At 37.6% G+C, this 14,028-nt stretch overlaps 1 pseudogene; it reads left to right on the top strand.

The window, feature by feature from the left end:
* Positions 1 to 1,449: 1,449 nt before the first annotated feature.
* The window catches only part of LOC122655095, a 40,992-nt pseudogene continuing 28,413 nt past the window's right edge, over positions 1,450 to 14,028 (top strand).

Here is a 14,028-nt window from a genome sequence, read left to right as displayed (position 1 = left end):
TTGGTCAAACCGGTCGAAACCATAGTCTTTTGAATACCTTTTTCCTTGGCAGAACCTTATCTCCCTTTCCTATCTTCTTTTCCCATTCAAAGAAACGACAGAAGCTCTTCTTCTCCTATCTTCTTTGGCATTCGTTAGGGGGATTTGCTCAGTTTTGGCTGGAATTTCTTCCTAACCTTGCCATATTAAGGTTATTTTTGTATCTTCTTCTCCATTCAACTCATCTCTTCACAACCTTGCCATACACTTCCTTGTTTTGGGGGTGGGGGGTTGGTAGAAATACACTAGTAAAAGGGGTGAAAAGGAAATGCAATATCCAAAGGACAAAGTAATTTTTCTAAAAGGTTTGGAAGAAGGCAACGTGTAATTCCTGCCATTTCATGATAGTCCAAATTACTGCTATTTCGTGATAGTCCAAATTATGAGATCCACCCTTCATGCTGCTTAAATGAAGGATAACATAAACAAGATTGATGGAATTTATCTACAATGACCATGGTGTAAGTTCATGGTATTGGTTCCAAGATCGGTCACCCTCGAAATCAATATGGAATTGGATAAAGAGCAGTGTATCGACTGACATTGAAAGTTTTTTTATGGAAAGTTTTGAGTAAGGAATTGAGTACTAAGGTGAGAGTTCCGGAATTTTTTTGTTTTTGGTAACAAGTTCCGGAATTTTAAAGTATATTGATACTTTGTGGCGTGTGAAAAAAAATAAAATTGGCATATTGATACTTTGTGTATGTATCGTATCAGCGCGTATGTAAGTAAACTTGGGTCAATAACCACAAGTACCATTTTCAGTGATTTTTTAATAAAAGTAATTCATGGATTGTGTTTAAAATGTGAAAAATAGGCAACCTGCAAAAAATCAGTTTTATAAAACCTTGTTTTGGAGTCAAAAACTTGATTTTTCCATTAATGGAAAAAATCCCGGATTTCGACCGAAACCTACCAAAAATCGGTTTTTGCCAAGTCGATCCCTGGTCGAAACCCGAGTTTTTTTTCCTGGGCGTCTCGCACACTTGAAAGTTGGCAGCAGAAGGAGCACCGAGAAATCGCATTTTCCATCGTTCCCTGTTCGACTGTCGGAGTGGACAGAGACGGTTGAAAGGTGAAAAATCTCATTTAATTCTGGTTATCTCATCTTGATTTGTTCGGTTGGATATCTGTTGTCGATTTCCCCCCACAGAGAGGATATACCTATATGGAGATCGATAACGCTACAAGAGAAAGCAATGACGGAAGACTGAAAATGAAGTACAACAACGCAATCTACGTTATCCAGAGAGCTTTCGCTCTATATGCGTAAGCTTTGACCTTCTACCATGTTGCTGAATTTTTCCGTTCAATTCTCTGAATTACCAAGTCGCTGGAACTGGGTTCTTTGTCATTCAGTCACAAACTCATCTTGTTCTCTAATAACTCGCGTTTCGTTGGTTAAATCTTATGGGTCATGGATTTTTCAATTACGGTGTTTACGAATTTGTGAATGGTTCTGCATCTGTGCTTAGCCATGTCACTGTGGTTGCGGTTGTCTTCTTTAAATATTTACTATACTTTGCATTTAGCATTTCTCATTTTTTAAGATTTTCCCTGCTCCATTGGGTTATGATTCTCGCTGCACCATATTCTCGAGCTTAAAGAAATCGGTCTTGGGTACTATCCTTTAAGACATGCAACTACTCTCTGAAGAAGCAATTAGCAATTTTCCACTAAAACTCAACTTAACTGAGAACTTATCCCATTCCCATCTATTGTGGTCAGTTGACGAATCCTGTGTCCTCATTCTAGTATATCTAAAGCCATAGCTGTGGGAAGCGCCTCCTGGCGAGGTGGTGGCTGCCAGTGCAGTAGAGTGCTGGCCTAGGGAGAGGTCGCATGTTCGACTCTCCCCCATGGGATGTATAAAGGCCGTACCCAGTGCACAAGGTTCCCGCTTTTAGTAGGGTCTAGGGAGGGTCAAACGTACGCAACCTTACCCCTGTTTCCAGAGAGGCTGTTTCCAGGACTTGAACCCGTGACCAAGCATTCACTAAGTGAGCACTTGACCAATGTGCCAAGCACGACCTTCGGATGTATGCATCCTGTTATTCCCCCTTTCCTCCCCCTACCCCTCCCACCCCGGCCACCCTTCCTTGAGTTGGGATGCCAACCCTAATGGCCTATGGGCCCTCGATAAGAGATGACCACCTGTTATTGGTCATCTCCTAAAAAAAGAAGAAGCCATAGCTGTTGCTACGAATGAATCGAAAAAGAAAGATTTATTGGTTCTACCTCCTATTATTTATGAGGAGAATGAATCTTTTTATCGAAGAATCAGAAAACAATTGCCCCGCACAATTAGTTATGTTCTTCCTCACTTCGTTTGCTCAGATCATCGTTAGTTAACCCTGTCTTTCATCACCTTCAGTTTGTACCTCATTCCTCCTTACTGTTTTTTGCACATTTCCTAACATTTCAATCAACCTTCCATCATCTGTTCTCCATTGGGTTAAGTAACCTTGACTGAACTTATTTATAACTTATCCACCCTAGTTTTCCAAGTTCCAACTTCCATAATCCATCTCAACAACCATGTTTGATCTACCTTCATTTTATGTTCAAGTTCCTATTTTCTAATTTTGCTAGTTTCCTATTTTTTGCATAATTAGTAACGATATTTTGTTTTGTTTCCTTCTTTGTAATCTGAATTCATTTTATTGCTCTTCTTCCCCATGGAATGATGGAATTAGTTTTTTTTTGCACATGTTGGGCATCTTTGCTGATTTTTTCTTGCTAGTCATGAAAGAAAAGAAAATAGAAAAATTTTCAAAATGAGATGCTTTGTGCCTGGAATAAGTCAAAGTAAAGTTGTAAACAACTTTCAACCAAAAAAAAAAAAAAGAAGTTGTAAACAGCTTGATCATGGGCAGGAAGTTGATGTTAGAATATAAGAATTGTTAATAAGGGCTATCTACTACACAGCCTTGTAGATAATCTATTTCCCAGATATGGCAATCATATAGAATTTTGAAGTTCAAGACGAAACTTACATTGACATGATACTACACCCATTTGAACTGTCTTGATAGCGTAGTATATAAGTGATCTCAAACTACATTGCAATAAGGGTTCTTGAGCAACATCTCACAGTTGACTTTTTCTCCTGTGGCTTGGTTAAATTCTGTTCGCATTCTGATTTCTTTGGCTGTTAATCTTGATTGGCTTCTGTACCAGTTAGACATCAAGAATGTCATCTTGTATGGTGATTTGCAAGAGGAGGTTTGTATGGAGCAACCTATTGGGTATGTTGCTCAGGGGGAGGATACTCAGAAAGTTTGCAGGCTGCATAAAGCCATTTATGGCTTGAAACAATCCCCACGAGATTGGTTTGATAAGTTTAGTAGAGTTGTGGCAGTATATGGGTTTTCTCCAGTGTTATTCGGATCACTCAGCTTTTGTTCGAAGACAGGACTCCAAAGTGATTATATTGGTTGTTTATGTTGATGACATAATTATTTTTGGTAATGATGTGTTTGGAATTGCAAATATTAAGACCTACTTGCAACCAATGTACAAAAACTCGTGAAATCTCGGTCGAAATTTTGAATATTTCGAGTATCTCGACCTAACCGAAACGAAATGCTTGTTCGAAATGAAAAATGCAATATCTCGACCGAAATTTCGGTCATTTCGCGAGATTTCGAGACTTTGTAACATCTCGCTGAATATCGGCAAGATGTTACAAACCCACCTTATAAAAAGGCCAAGTCTCCTGACTCTTGGTCGAAAGTTCGACCGAGAGCTCACAAGGCTGCTATATTTCGGTTTTTTGGTCCTATTTCTTCCTCCACTTCTCTTTGGTGATTTTTGAACCTGCCTTTGAATCTTTGCCGAAAGCACTTGGAGGACACAGGTTTGAACCTTCTTAGCACAGCTGTGAAGTCTTTCCACTATTTTAGGTAAAACCATTTTCTCTAAAAATATTTTTTTGAAAAAAATGATCAATACATGTTTCATATGTCCTACAATCGGAGAACAATGTATGTTGGCTCCATCGGATTAGGAGTGGGGTTGATCCTGGATGGTGGAGTAATTATTATTAGTAGACATTTGAGTCACTTGATGACTACTTGACTTATATTGGGAATTTGGGATATTGATGTTATTGACTTATTGTACTTAATATTATGACTTAATGAGTCATTGAATTTATGTTTCCAAGGTGAATTTACTTGTTTAAATTGCTTATTAGTTATTATGTCCTCTAGTACTTAAAGTCTTAAACAATGTATATGTATAATGTATGTGTAAATGTGTAATTAACTAAGTTATACATTAGGATTCGACCGTATACTACCAATTAATGGTGCAAATCCGAAACACCACTTTGGGTTACTATTTTTACAATTTTAACATTTACATGTGTTTATATAGCCTAAAATAGGGTTTCCATGAAGTTTCAAGCCTTAACTTGGCCTAAAACCTACCAAAATGACCTACCAAAATATTACAGAGAAAATATAATATTTCAACCGAAATATCTGAAATTTCGGATATTTCGATCAGACCGAAATACCAAAACGAAACAAGATTTTAAACCTTGCTTGCAACAACATTTTCAGATGAAAGATTTGAGTGCTCTTAGTTATTTTCTTGGTATTGAGGTTGTTCGCAGTAAGCATGGCCTCAGTTTGTCTCAATGAAAATATGTTTTTGATCTTCTGAGTGAGACGGGTATGTTAGGGTGTAAGCCAATTGATACTCCTATGGATCCTCATGTTAAGCTTGGTATGTTTGATGATAAGGAGTTTGAAGATAAGCACTAGTATAGGAGACTTGTCGGCAAACTCATATATGTTATTGTTACTCATCCTGATATTTCCTTTGCTGTTGGTGTGATTAGTCAGATCATATAGATACCTAAGCAAGTTCATTGGGATGCTGCTTGTCATATATTGAGATACCTCAAAGAGGCTCCAGGGAAGGGACTTATTTATCATTGTCATGGTCACATTAGTATTGTTGGGTATTTTGATGCTGATTGGGCTGGTGCTGATGGTGATCGCTAGTTCACTACTGGCTATTGTACTTTCCTTGGAGGAAATCTTGTTGCGTGAAGTAGTAAGAAATAGACTACAGTTGCTCGTTCTAGTGTTGAGGCAGAGTATCGAGCCATGACTCACACCGCTGCTGAATTGATGTGGCGTAGGTCTTTTGTTGAAGAACTTGGTTATTCTACCAACAATCCGATGGAGATGTTCTACGATAATTAGGCTGCTATTTACATTGCTAATAATCCTGTGTTTCATGAGCGGATAAAGCATATTGAAGTTGATTGCCATTTTGTTCGAGACGCAGTAATGAAGAAGTTAATCTCTGTCAGCTCTCATAATCAGCTTGGAGATTTGTTTACCAAGGCGCTGTTTGGTAATGTTTTTCTACAAGGATGTTCCAAGCTGGGCATGGGTGATGTCTATGCTCCAAGTTGAGGGGGAGTGTTGAGTATTAAGTGTTAAGGTTAGTCTCGGTTGTAATTAGTTTATTTAGTTATTTTATGTTAGTGAGGGGTATTTTTGGGATTGGACCTAAAGGTCGGTTGTAGCTATTTTTCTTTTATCATAAATAATATTCCAGGCCCATGGTTGTATAATTCCATACACAACACAACAGTGGGCAGTGTTCCTAGCTTCTCTTGGTCTCTCTTCTTCTTTGCTGCAGGTCTTAGTGCTCTTATACTGTCACAGTTATAATGGAATGGAGGGAAAGACTCAACTGTAATTTCTTTTAAATGCTTACCTAAATTAAAATTCTTACTTATTCAGTGAAACAGGTGCACCCACTTGAATATTTAGAATGGATTTGATTTTGCAGGTCTTGCTCCATTTGCTTAGGGCTGGGTACTTTTTGCATAAAGAGAAACCTAATTATTCTAACGGGGGCCATACAAATTGTGAAGTGAAGTGTCCAATGAGAAGTATCTATTTTGATAGTCCTTGTGCTTTCCCAGAAATAAACTCTTTCATGTATGAAACAGCTGCTACGTGAGTGAATCTTTGTCGTCTCTTGCTTTTCTTATAGCATTGTTGAATCTGTAGGAGTCTTGCTTCCATAGTTTCACTTCTTTTTTATATTTCTCTTTAGTAGGATTCGATGAATATGTTCAACACACCAGCATGCAGATTTATTTCGTCCTGTTTTTCTTTTGAGCAGTTATGACTTGCAGCTGGAAATTTTTCGCCAAGATTTCAAGTCTGGTTTGGAAGCTCTTCTCAGGGAAAAACCAATTAGAGCTATTTTTCTTGGTACCAGAATTGGTGATCCTAACGCGGTATACAAGTGCATCTCTGGTGCTTCATTTCCGTCTTTTCACAGTCTTCTGGAACTGTTTCTGAAGTCATCAATTTCCCAATAGCCTTGCTAAAATGCGTAGTTACTCTTCCTATTTGTTATTTTGTGCAGGTTGGCCAAGAACAATTTTCACCTAGTTCGTCTGGATGGCCACCTTTCATGAGAGTGAATCCCATCTTGGATTGGTCCTACAGGTTTTCCATGAACTACAAGTTGTAAACACACATGCTTGCACACAATCACACATGGTGACACTCAGTAGCTGAACTTTGAGTGCCCTTGTATACCTTTCCCTATTGATAACTTGGCTGGAGCCTAGATAGCTTTAAATGAATTTCCAAAATATGAGAATAAAAATATTTTTTTTCTATATTGTTTTCTATTAAATCATTTGATTTACATGGAAAATAACAGTGCAAAAATATGCTCCTTCATTCAGTTCCTTATTCCCATTTATCAATAATCACAATGATTTATCTTATATAATTATAATCATCACTTCTGAATTGATATGGGTGACAAGCTTAAGGTAAGCAACTTGCAGTTAAGGATATAGACAGCTCAAGATAGTCCAGACTCAATGTTTAAGTCCACGAGTTACTCAAGCAAATATTGAAGGAAATAAAAAGAACTTTAGTAGGATCATGGAATAAGAACTAGTCGAGATCTCGGTAATATCTCGGAGTTTTGCAAAACCGAGACGAGGTAGAAGGAGTGCATCGTCTCGGCCAAGATCTCGGTGGTCTCTGTCATCTCGGTGGGAAACCTTGGTGTACAGACACTTATATGTGTCAGAAACCAAGACAAACACTTATTTATGTCAGAATCAGGACAAACACTTATTTATGCCTAATATCATTCATTTAATTAAGATATTATTCATTCATAAGTAAGCAAATACCCCTTATTTGAATCCAATAAAAATAGTTAAAAAAAAATCAAATTCCAAAAAGATAAAATGTCAACTCCCCCAGTTCAAGAACAAAAATTAGATTTTCAACGGTAGGTGCAATTTTTAACTTTTAAATGCTCAGGGTTTAAGCTTTCCAACAAATCCAAGATTGCTTAAATGATTTGTATTGAAGGAGTTATGTTTCGGTCAAACCTTATTTGGTGTGCACTGTGCACGAATGCTGTCAAAATCGCTTTGAATGAAAATATTTTTGGACATCAAAACAAATGAATATTTTACTGCATTTTTGTTTTTTAGCAATGTTTTACCATATTAAGATATATGGAAGTTTTAGATTTGAGAAAACCCCCAACATTTAAAGGTTGAAAATTGCACCTATCGTCGAAAATCCAGTTTTGTTTTTGAACTGGGGGATTGACTTTTTATCCTTTTGGAATTTGAATTTTTAACTATTTTTATTGGATTCAAATTGGCGAGGGGGGGGTATTTGCTCATTTATGAATAATGTCTTAAGTAAATGAAATAACATATATAAAAGGGTAAAGTACACGTACCCCCCTATAATGCACCCAATATTCCTCGTACCCCCCTAAGCGGCTCAATATTCCACGTACCACCCCTGCTTTACACCCCAAATGGCAGATAGGTCCAATCCGTTAAATACCACCGTTAGATGCTAAAATTTTGACCATTTTACCCTTTGCTCCATTTTCTTAAATCTGAAAAGACTTAATTACCCTCACTTATTTGTTGCCCTAAACTAATTGAAAATGACCATTTTACCCTTTGTTTTATTTTTATAAATGAAAAGACCTAATTGCCCTCATTATGTATTACCCTAACCTAATTTGAAAAGACTATTTTACCCCTAAATATTTGTTCCTTAAAACCCCCAAAATGCCCTCAACTTCCCCAAATCATCATCTTCTTTTACATACCCACCACCACCACCATCACCACCACCACCACCACCGTCACCACCACCACCACCACCACCCACCATTGGCTTTGGGTTCTAAGACAAATGCGAGGTAAATTCTCTGGAAACAAATCAATTTCCGTACAGGTTTCTCTTATCAACCAATTCGATGAAACCCTAACCCAATGATGAAACTTATATACTTAAAATTCAACTTTTCTGAACTAATCTTGATGTCCAATGCAAGAAAACAACTAAAAAGATAATGATTGATCAAGAGAAGAAAACAAAAAATTGCCATTTGCGATGAGTCTTTCACAAAATTGGAAGATTTGGAAGTTCTGTTACCAGATAAAACCAGAGTTTCTAATACTTCCATCTCTGGTTTTTAGTGGAAGGCTCTGCTCCTCTCTCTCTCTCTCTGTCCTAACCTCTCTACTTCCCTTTATTCAAAGACCAAACTCCAAAAGTGAGAAAGGGAGACAATGTGAAAAAGAAAAATTGAAATTGGGAGAAAAACAGAGTAAAGAGAAGAATTTGTTTACAGGTGCAACAAATTAGTATTGTTACTTTAGAAGATATTGTGTTGGTTGTAGACTGAAAATTAAGTTAATGCATTGACAAATAAAAAAAAAAAATCTGTGTTTTTTCTTGCCCCCAAATCAGGATTCGATTTCTGGAATGGTGGGTGGTGGTGGTGGTGGTGGTGGGTGTGGCAATGGTGGGTGGTGGTGGTGGCTAGGGCAATGGTGGGTGGTGGTGGTAGTATTGGCTTTGGTGGTGGTGGTGGTGGTGGTGGTGGTGGTGGTGGTGGCGGGTATGTAAAAGAAGATGATGATTTGGGGAAGATGAGGGCATTTTGGGGTTTTTAGGAACAAATATTTTGGGGGTAAAATAGTCTTTTCAAATGTTAGAGTAATACATAAAAGAGGGCAATTAGGTCTTTTCATTTATAAAAATAAAACAAAGGGTAAAATGGTCATTTTCAATTAGTTTAGGGCAACAAATAAGTGAGGGTAATTAAATGGTCAAAATTTTGGCATCTAACGGTGGTATTTAACGGATTGGACCTATCTGGCATTTGGCGTGTAAAGCAAGGGTGGTACGTGGAATATTGAAGGGTGGTACATGGAATATTGAGCCGCTTAGGGGGGTACGAGGAATATTGGGTGCATTATAGGAGGGTACGTGTACTTTACCCTATATAAAAACATTTACTTAAATGGCGTTAGGCATAAATAAGTGTCTATCCTGGTTTTCCACTAAGTCAAATTCCTATTTGGACTTTGAATTTCCAAAGCTAATAGTGCCTAGGGATGTAAATGGATATTTGTAAATCCGTATTCGATCCGTGTTTGTATTCGTTTAGGAGAATCCGAACCCGTCCGAAACTAATCTGATACGAATATGATAATCCCCCTATCCGACCGATTATTATCTGATTCGTTTAGCAGTCCGATGGTAATAAAATATCTGAAAGTTACCTTATTGGATTTTGTTATCTTATTTTTATAAATTTATAAGTTAAGATAATGTGATTCTTTTTCTAGATTTGCTATTGGTTTATATATATTGTTTTATGTAATGTAATGCATGGAATTATATATCTATTAAAAAATAAAAAGTGAAAAATGTAAGAGAACAAAAGACTAAGAAGAGTAGAAGAAAAGGTAGTTACTGAACTCTCAAGTCTCAACCCTAACCCTCATCATAAAAACGGTAAATATGTCAATGGATAGTCGAAAATCGTATTCGATCCGTATTCATTTCCATTTATGAGAATCTGTATTCAAAAAACCACTATTCGGAAATTATCTGAATCCGTCCGAAAATCGGTAGGATATTATCCGAATCCGTCTGAACATAATCGGATACGAATATGATAATGCCACTATCCGACCGAATTCGATCCGTTTACATCTCTAATAGTGCCATTGTGTTTAAATGGCCCAAAATAGGCTGTATACCAAGTTTCATGACCAAATTAGGTAAAAAACCCAGCGAAACCATCAAACAAGTTCAAAAAAAAAAAAAAAAAAAAATGCACCAACTCGCTGAGATCTCGATCCAACTCGATTGTTTGGCCTAATCGAAACTAGGTCCGAAACCGAGTTCTCGAACCTTGAGTAAGATTAGACAACCCTTGGTGAACTTCCAAACTTGTAATATAGTTGGTGTCATTAATGCTCCTCTTTTCTTTTGGTTGTTTTCATGGATGCAACTAATGAGTTTTAATTTTTGTTTTGAACAGGGATATATGGGCCTTTATTTTGACATGCAAGTTTCAATACTGTAGTCTTTATGACCAAGGGTACTTCCCCCCCCCCCCCCCTCCCCCCCCTTTTCTTGAGAGGGTTGACATCCTCTAGAATTCTGTCACTGTTCTTTAATACCTAGGACTGGTTTCAGATTTTTAGTTCGTTGATAAAATATACTTCTTTATTATTAGTAAAATTATTGTTGCGTTGTTGTTATCATTGCTTTTATCATTGTTACAGTTTCTTAGAGCTGTTACCTTCTGTGGGCAGGGATTTACTGATAAATTATATTTAATTTTGTCACTGATGCACATTAAGCATGCCATTGTTGAACCATAAGATTTTGGACTCAAATCTTAAAGATACATTCTTCCTCTCTTAGAAATCTAATATTCGTATGTTTTACTGCGTGTTTTACAGTTATACTTCCATTGGGAGTATATTTGATACCGTTCCAAATGCATTATTGTGCATCAGTGATTCATCTACTAGCAAAGAAAACTTTAGGCCTGCCTATTTGCTTCCAGATGGAAGGTTGGAAAGAGCAGGTAGAGCAAGAAAGCTTTCCCCTCGAGAGTCTGGAGATGGTCCTCTCATAAATGGCCTGAACAATGTGGATGCGCAGCAAACCTGCACTTTCACGGCATCAGTCATTTCTGTAGGTGATGAGATTCTGTAAGTCCTGTACTGTCACTTCAATTTGTAGTTAATTTCCATTCTCCATCCTGAAATTCTCCCCTGGCTAGAGAATTCCTTTTGTTACTGCATGCAGTGAATTTCTGTCTTTTGTCCTCAATGCTTTGCCTAAGCCTGTAGTGTGGCTCAATTGTTTTATGAATTTTTGTGAGGTAAATATAAATTTACCTATTTAGAGGTGTCTTAATATAATTCATCACATTTAGAAAATAGTTTTCAGCTGATGGTATATCTCTTAATATAATCTTCAAAGTTCATACATAAAATGAATGTAGCTAAGGCGAGGATTTTGAGATGAAAGAGAGGCAAGATTATGGATTGGAAACCAATGCATCCAAAGTTACATAGAGTACACTATAATGATGGTAAAGATGATGGGAAACTGATTCAGATGTTCAGCCCTGTGCAACAAAGACTGATGGATACATCTTTGAGGAGTGATATGGTGCGAATTGGAGGCGTTACAGGAAAAAGGAGGCCAGTCTACAATATGGCTTGAAGTGTTGAGAAAAAATTACGATTCTTTATGAGTTAACATCCAAAATGGACTTAAATAGACTGAGATGGTTGAATGGAATTTGTGTAGCTAACCCCAAGTTGCTGGGAAGCCTGGGATACGGAGTAGTGGTTCGAGTGTTATTCTTCAAAATTTATTTTAAACTGTAGGATTCAATTTTCCTCTTCCTTTTTTCTTGGTTGTGGTTTACTGTGGCTTAGACTTAGCAAAAGTTAATGTATATTCACAATGTGTAGCGACTAAGAAGCAGAGATCAGAAGCAGTACACTGAAGGAACCTTATGGTCTGCCTAATAGGTGATAAAAACATGGGATAGTTGACGGAAATGGTTTTTTCACATGCTGAAGATCAGTGGTAGCAGTGAAAGGGGGACTTTTTCTCCCCTGGTTATGGCTTGAAATGGCTGAAGAAGTTCTAGGTTGAGGCTTTAACAGAAGATACAATCCAAAATAGGCTTTATTGCCAGTATGAGACTCATGTTTTTTTATCTCTAATATTGGGAACAAAGAATAGATGACAACAATAATGGCACATTGAAAGAGAATTGTATGCTTGGTTTGGTCCATCTACCTAGCATTTTAATATACATTTAGAAAAGACAAATGTTGAAATATGTATCTGTTCTCTGATATCTAAGCTCTTCATCCTACATGAAGTACCCGTGTTGCACATGACATGACAGTCTATCCTCCATGGGACATTGTTCTATCAGAGGCACAACTCAACAGATAGATCCCAGCATAATACATACCCACCCTTACACCTGGAATAAAGACTCAAACATCACAATGGAACTTCATCCCCATAACGTAGCCTTACACATACTACTACTTGTTTTCCAAAACATCAGCCACCTTATTGGCACTTCTCTGTTTCTATTGAAACTCAATCTGTGTCTAAGAAACAAGGAACCTAGTGGGTCTTATGTAAATGGTGCAGTGCCATCATAGTTGTCACGATGCCTACGCAACCCAAGGTGTTGGAGGGCCTCTTATGCACCTAGGCGACAGGTGCCCACATAGACGTTGTCTAGGTTGGTGCCCTATGTGTGTTGTCATGTAAAATGAGGATATATGCATAAACTGTCATATAAAGTGTGAGGGGGGGGAGGGGAAATGGGGATATATGTGTAAAGTGGGGATATATACGTAAACTACCGTATAAATTGGGCATTTCTCCCAATTTTTTTGGTCCCAATGCTGAATATTCTTTTCTGAAGGGCATTTTCGGGCATTCTATCAAGAGTTTTGGGCCTCTCATGAGTCAGAGGTCTTGATGAACTCAAGGGCTTCCTGTCAAATATAAATTTTCCCTACCTAGCGCCTGTGGAGTGTAGAGCTGGGTCTTCATTTCAGTGATTCTCGTCCCCTTGTTCTGCCGAGTCCATCGCCCTCGAGCAAAGTGGAGTCATGGTACTTGGGACAGGTACGCTTATGCCCATTCTTCTTCTTCTTCCTCTTCACGATTCCAATTTCTTTTTCTGCAGAGAAAGAAATTGGAGGAGAAGAAAGACTTACCTGGCAGTGGTCTGTGATCGGCCATCAGCCATCACAGATCTTGACAGCCCACAGCCAAGAGGGTTTCTTCGTTCAGCACTCCAGCTGGACTTCTTCAATCCTCTTCTCCCATCTTCTTTTCTTTCTTTTGCTTTTTTTATTCAAAAAAAAAACTTTTTGGCATGATCCCATGCGTCAGAATGTACCATATTGTATACATGCACCTATCAAAAAGTAAAAAAAAATGCATTATTATATTACACACAAAAAACCCCAGACAATAAGGCGTGAGCATGCCTTGTCGCCTAGGCGACACCATGGATCCTCAATCAAGTTATCCATCCATCTAATTATATTTATTGAAGTTTCTTTTATAATAGCATAATTTAATTCAATCCCTTTCTCATCAGTAGATTGATCTCTGAACTGCCTCGCATTCTTTTCTTCCCATAAACACCAAAATGGAACTACAAGACCCTTCCAGTAGGAATTTCCCTTTCTTACCAAGATATGCTCCATGCCATGGTTCGAGAACTCAGTTTCGGTCTTGGTTTCGTCCAGTCAAAAAATGAGTTGGTGCATTCTTTTTTGTGAATTCGGTTGATGGTTTCAGTGGGTTTTTGACCTAGTTTGGTCATTTGGGATACAATCTATTTTGGGCCATTTAAACACAATGGCACCATCATATTTTGAAAAATCAAAGTCCAAATAGGAGTTTGATTTAGTGGGAAAACAAGACAGATACTTATTTATATGCCAGAAACCAGGACACACACTTATTTATGCCTAATATCATCTAAGTAAATGATTTGTTATTTCATTTACTTAAGATATTATTCATAAATAAGCAAATATCCTCTGTTTGAATCCAATAAAAATAGTTAAAAAATCAAATT

Source organism: Telopea speciosissima, chromosome 3 (genome assembly GCF_018873765.1).
Source record: "Telopea speciosissima isolate NSW1024214 ecotype Mountain lineage chromosome 3, Tspe_v1, whole genome shotgun sequence".
Taxonomy (NCBI): domain Eukaryota; kingdom Viridiplantae; phylum Streptophyta; class Magnoliopsida; order Proteales; family Proteaceae; genus Telopea; species Telopea speciosissima.
The sequence above is the reverse complement of the archived record's forward strand: the minus strand, read 5'-3'. Positions and strand labels throughout refer to the sequence as shown.